Source organism: Macrosteles quadrilineatus, unplaced genomic scaffold, assembly GCF_028750875.1.
Source record: "Macrosteles quadrilineatus isolate MER2022 unplaced genomic scaffold, UCM_ALF_1.0 Scaffold_2__2_contigs__length_208266976, whole genome shotgun sequence".
Lineage (NCBI taxonomy): Eukaryota > Metazoa > Arthropoda > Insecta > Hemiptera > Cicadellidae > Macrosteles > Macrosteles quadrilineatus.
The window spans coordinates 126,321,193-126,327,192 of record NW_026542595.1 but is presented as its reverse complement, the minus strand read 5'-3'; positions in this window follow the sequence as shown (position 1 = coordinate 126,327,192).

Genomic DNA, 6,000 nt, shown 5'->3' with positions numbered 1-6,000 from the left:
CGTATTAAATAAGTAATATATATATAGATAGATTATTAACACAGTTCATAGTTCGTATTGGATGTGCGTAGATTGATTTCAATTAATCGACCGTACATGTGAACTATAGGAAACTATTCCAATAACGCATAGTTTCCTTTCACAAACAAATTTAATTACTTTCTTCTGACAACTACTCGCATTAAACTACAAGTTTTTTTACAAAAAATTGCAGTACTGCTGCCATTAAGGACATCTACTATTTGGAAAAAAAATCAAAATGTAAAGCAATGTAAAACAAATAAAATTCTATTTTTCTAATAAAAATTTATGTTTTATTATTATTTAATATTGTACGATAAGTGTTTCAGAATATGAGAATTTGAGACCTTGAAGGAAGAACCTACTAATAATTTTCTTTTTTTATTTCAGTATAGGTTGTAACTTTTTAAATGAACCTAATCCAAGTTGTAACGAGTTATTTTTCCTAGGGGGGTAAATATTTGCTATTTGACCGCGCACCTTTTGCTGGCATCAGCAAGCGGCGGCGGCGAAGCTAGCGAGCGCCCTTTGACCCGGCTTATCAGTGCCGATAAGCCTGGGATATCCTAGTTTCTCAGGACAGTCTAGGACAGGGACATTCTAGTCGTGGATCCCGTGCAGTAGAGAGCGAGCGTGTGTCTAGTGAGACGTCCAGTGGTGTACGTGACAGTGGTGTCGGAGTATGCTGGTGGTGTGATCGCGCCGAGTGTTGGTGTAAGTTGGGTACTGACCCACTTGTGGTGAGTGGACGACGTGATATTATTAGTTTGATAATATTAATATCTGGTTTTATTGCGAGAGTTAGAGTTGTAACCGTGCTGGTCAAAGCCTGACGGTAGTTAGGATTTATATTAGTCAGGAATAATATTAAAGTGTATTCCTGACGGTTCTGGGCAGGTGCTAGAGCGCAAATAATATAATTTAATTGACTGTAGTAGATATTATTTTGCGTTGTACCTAGAGTTAGTTATATTGCTAATAACTCTGAGGCCCGACAAACCTAGGCTGCACGATTTAGCGTGCGTAGTTGGAAGCACGCGGCCAGTAGGCTAGTAGCTGATTGTATTAGCCTGTTAACAGAAGCCCAGCTAAGTAATATAACGTTGATGTCGTAGTAGTAGCAGTAGGGTTGTTATTAATTAATCATTTAATTATTTTAATTTAACCTGAACAGCTTGCTTAGTAATCCAACACGTTAGCTTGGTAGCTTGGATAGCGGAGTACCGGCTATCAGATAATATATTTATCTAGTGTCTGGAACGTAGTTAATATTTATTTATCTGCTACTAAGTAGCTCAATATTTTAATAGTAGGCTATTGCAATTTACATATAGTTTTGCTTGTTTAGCTTGGTATTTATTGAGACCAGCTACTAGTGGTGTAGCCACTCTACCTATAGTGTACTTGTATATTATTATGTGGTACGATTATTGAGTGAACTGTTTGATTCTTAGCTTGGGCATTAGAGTTGTGTATTGGATTATAGTGGCCTAGTAGACCCCGCCTGGTGATAACACGCGTTGTGGTTTTTATTGGCAAGTCGTCGTGTAACTCACCGTGTTTTAGGCACTCTGGGCTTAACTATTGGATAGTTAGGACGAAGCCCGAGTTGCGTAGTCAGCAACGACCCCCTAGGAGTGTGGAGAATCGGCGTAGGCCTGGTAGTGATTATTGCACGTTTGTTTTGGTGACTTGTTTTTTACTTGTTCACAGTGCCCGTGTATGAGCCAGTCCTATACCGGTTAGACCCGGCTTTTGGCCTAGTGGTTTCCCTGACCTTATCGCAGACCCAGGAATTTTACCCAGCCATAGTAGGCTGAGCTATCCCCGGCAAACGGTTGTAACGACTGTACTTTTAATATTTTTCCAGTGCATTGTAGGCAGCGTCGCAAGATGGCGCCTGCGAACAGGGACTGAGGTTCGCAGTGGTGCTGAGTTGCTGACGTATTAACGGCGCCCGAACAAAATAATTTTATTTGTGCAGATTTGCTGCGGACTTGTGCAGATTGGCTGCGGACCTGAGCTGTTGAGCAGAGTTTTAGGCAGACCTGCTGTGATTTTATAGTCGGTTGGGTAGGCCTAACCTGTTTTCTGTTACAGCGTCGTGTGTTGTGAACCCTAATTTATTTAGTGGTTGTATACATAGATATTAGTTAGTAATTTTAATTTTGCTAATTAATTGAGCCTTATCATTGAATATTATTTGAGTGAGAACCCTTATTGTGTATTTGTGGTTTGACTTTCACACCCATAATTGGTTTGATTTATTATTTTGCTAATTAATTGAGCTTTATCATCGAATATTATTTGAGTGAGAACCCTTATTGTGTATTTGTGGTTTGACTTTCACACCTATAATTGGTTTGATTTATTATAACGGTGTTAAATATATTTTAATTGGTTTCGCTCTTATTTTTGCGGATTAGTCGTGGTATTTGGATTTTAAATATGGTTGTGACTACGAGTACGACGTCTGTGCTAGGCGGTACGCCTATCACGTCTGCTATTGTTACAACTAGTTCTGGGGTTAGCTCCGAACTGTCGGTGATGACGACGTCGTCATTGTGGCCTGCGTCTTCGCCCGTTTGGCCGACTATTTCATCGGTCGTGGGTACGACGGTGACAACGTCTCTGACCTATTCCGCGCCAGCGACTATGTCCTTGGGGTCGCAGCCCCAGGACGGTCGCGTGGGTTGGATATATGACCTCTCGAAAGGGGAGCTCATGAGGACGATGGACCAGTATGGTTTGGTGACCACTGGGACTTCTGCGGAATTACGGCAGAGATTTTCATCGTTTTGGAAGCAGCGGAATGCCCGTCGGTACAGCGATGATAGGCTGTGTACGGCTGGGGCTGCTGCACCGACATATGTACCAACGGCTATTACCACTATGGGGCTTCCTGACCCCTCGAGAACCGTACCTCAGGTACTGGGTAGTACTGATTCGGGCCAAATAGAGATAGTGGAACTTAACAGGGAGTTAGAGGCGGTCAAAGAGATTCTTGGGTTGTCTTTGGAGACTGATACCCGGACTCTTCGAGAATATCTGGCATCGATGGTGCGACAGGCGAGAGGCTCGCCGAGTAATGAGGTCGGCTATGGGTTCGAAAGACCCGCCAACCCTATGTCCCCTGTTGTGGCTGCTCCCATGCCTACCTTTGGGTTAGCAAGTAGACCCGAGGGATGGCAGCGACCTAGTGTGGAGGTGCCACGTGGATCGGGTATGCTCTCGAGTGAGGCCAGCAGGGTGGAGCCGAAGAATTGCTCCAAGATATGTGACATGGTCCGAAAGTGGGGTTTGAAGTTTGATGGACGTAGAGACCCTGTGTCATTCCTGGAGCGTCTTGAAGAGCTGATGGTCTCGTACGCTATATCGTCGGAGGACCTGCTCAGAGCGCTGCCGGAGCTGTTGCAAGGCTCAGCACTTCTTTGGTACAGGAACTGCAAGGAGCTCCTGTATTCTTTTGAAGCTTTTCGGCATCAATTTGAAATCCAGTTCCTTCCACCTGGTTATCAGAGGAATTTGGATGAGGAGATCCGGAAAAGGACGCAGGGTGAGACCGAGCACTTCCGGGACTACGTTGTTGCCATAAGTACCTTGCTTAGACGTAGCGGTACGTTGTCGGAGCATGGTAGATTGGACCTAATCTACAATAATATGCGTCCAGAGTACAAGCTGATGGTACGCCGGCGTGACTTCAGCAACCTGGCCGAGATGGTGGAGTTGGCTGAAGACTACGAGGCCTATTTGCGAGAGAAGGCCGCCATCCGACCTCCTCCTTCACCAAACGTAGCGCTGGTTTTGGAAACCGCCTATGTTCCCAAGAAGAAGGCTGAGAAGTGTTTTGAAACGGCCGCGGTCGAAAGACATAATTTTCAGAGACCATCCCTTGAGACCAAGTCGATTGGGCAGCGAGTAGATTTTGACTCTAACCTGGTCCGTGAACAAAGGCCCGTAGTGACTAGGGGAGTGGCAGATGGTGCGAAGGATGTACGGTGTTTTAGGTGCCAGGAGATTGGTCACTTTGCCAGAGGCTGTGGCAAACTAAGGACCGTCTCCTGTTTTGGGTGTGGGAAACCCGGTCTTACTGTGAACCAGTGTGGATGTCGTGCGGGAAACGGCAGGCCAGCTCAGACATCAGGAGGTCAACTGGGCAAGGCAACCGAAAACGAACGACCTCAGAAGAGTGGTCCGATTGGCTCAGAGAACTAAACAGCCTGGTTGGTGGAGTAGACGAGGACCGGCTAACTTTGGACTCTAGGCCCTTCGTTGAAGTTGTGCTGATGGGCAGCGTTTTTGTGGCGTTACTGGACACTGGGTCCGTCGTCAACTTGGTTGGGCGAGGAGTCGCCGAACATCTTCAACGCCAGGGGATAGAGCCTTGTAAGAAAACCGCTCCTCTAAGGATGGCAGATGGGTCACGGTCTAGGGCCGAGTATTCATTCCGATTGGCAGGAGAAGCTGCGGGAAGACGGTGGGTTGGAGACGCCTTGTACGTTCCCACTCTTACCACGGATATGATTTTGGGTATGGATGTCATACGAAATCTCGGACTTGTGACGGTCGTGACGGAGGTGATGAGAATGGGCGTGGGTGAGGACTGTTTTGGTCAAGTGGGCCGCATGGACAGTGTCAAAATTGGTGACGAAGACCCCGAAGGCCCTTGCAATGGAAATCCCCGTCTGGTTCCTGATGCTAAATCATTCTGCACCTTGTTGGCTGGTAGTGGCTAGTAGAAGAGTTTTTTTTGTTTTGAGTTTGAGACATGTGGTGTAGGGTTCACCATTGGGTTAGGGGTTGGAGTATTTTGTTTTGGCCGGAGTTCAAAGATTTTTTTTTTCTTTTTGGCCGTTTTCTTTTTTTTTCATCCCGATGTAAGTGGGGGATGTAACGAGTTATTTTTCCTAGGGGGGTAAATATTTGCTATTTGACCGCGCACCTTTTGCTGGCATCAGCAAGCGGCGGCGGCGAAGCTAGCGAGCGCCCTTTGACCCGGCTTATCAGTGCCGATAAGCCTGGGATATCCTAGTTTCTCAGGACAGTCTAGGACAGGGACATTCTAGTCGTGGATCCCGTGCAGTAGAGAGCGAGCGTGTGTCTAGTGAGACGTCCAGTGGTGTACGTGACAGTGGTGTCGGAGTATGCTGGTGGTGTGATCGCGCCGAGTGTTGGTGTAAGTTGGGTACTGACCCACTTGTGGTGAGTGGACGACGTGATATTATTAGTTTGATAATATTAATATCTGGTTTTATTGCGAGAGTTAGAGTTGTAACCGTGCTGGTCAAAGCCTGACGGTAGTTAGGATTTATATTAGTCAGGAATAATATTAAAGTGTATTCCTGACGGTTCTGGGCAGGTGCTAGAGCGCAAATAATATAATTTAATTGACTGTAGTAGATATTATTTTGCGTTGTACCTAGAGTTAGTTATATTGCTAATAACTCTGAGGCCCGACAAACCTAGGCTGCACGATTTAGCGTGCGTAGTTGGAAGCACGCGGCCAGTAGGCTAGTAGCTGATTGTATTAGCCTGTTAACAGAAGCCCAGCTAAGTAATATAACGTTGATGTCGTAGTAGTAGCAGTAGGGTTGTTATTAATTAATCATTTAATTATTTTAATTTAACCTGAACAGCTTGCTTAGTAATCCAACACGTTAGCTTGGTAGCTTGGATAGCGGAGTACCGGCTATCAGATAATATATTTATCTAGTGTCTGGAACGTAGTTAATATTTATTTATCTGCTACTAAGTAGCTCAATATTTTAATAGTAGGCTATTACAATTTACATATAGTTTTGCTTGTTTAGCTTGGTATTTATTGAGACCAGCTACTAGTGGTGTAGCCACTCTACCTATAGTGTACTTGTATATTATTATGTGGTACGATTATTGAGTGAACTGTTTGATTCTTAGCTTGGGCATTAGAGTTGTGTATTGGATTATAGTGGCCTAGTAGACCCCGCCTGGTGATAACAC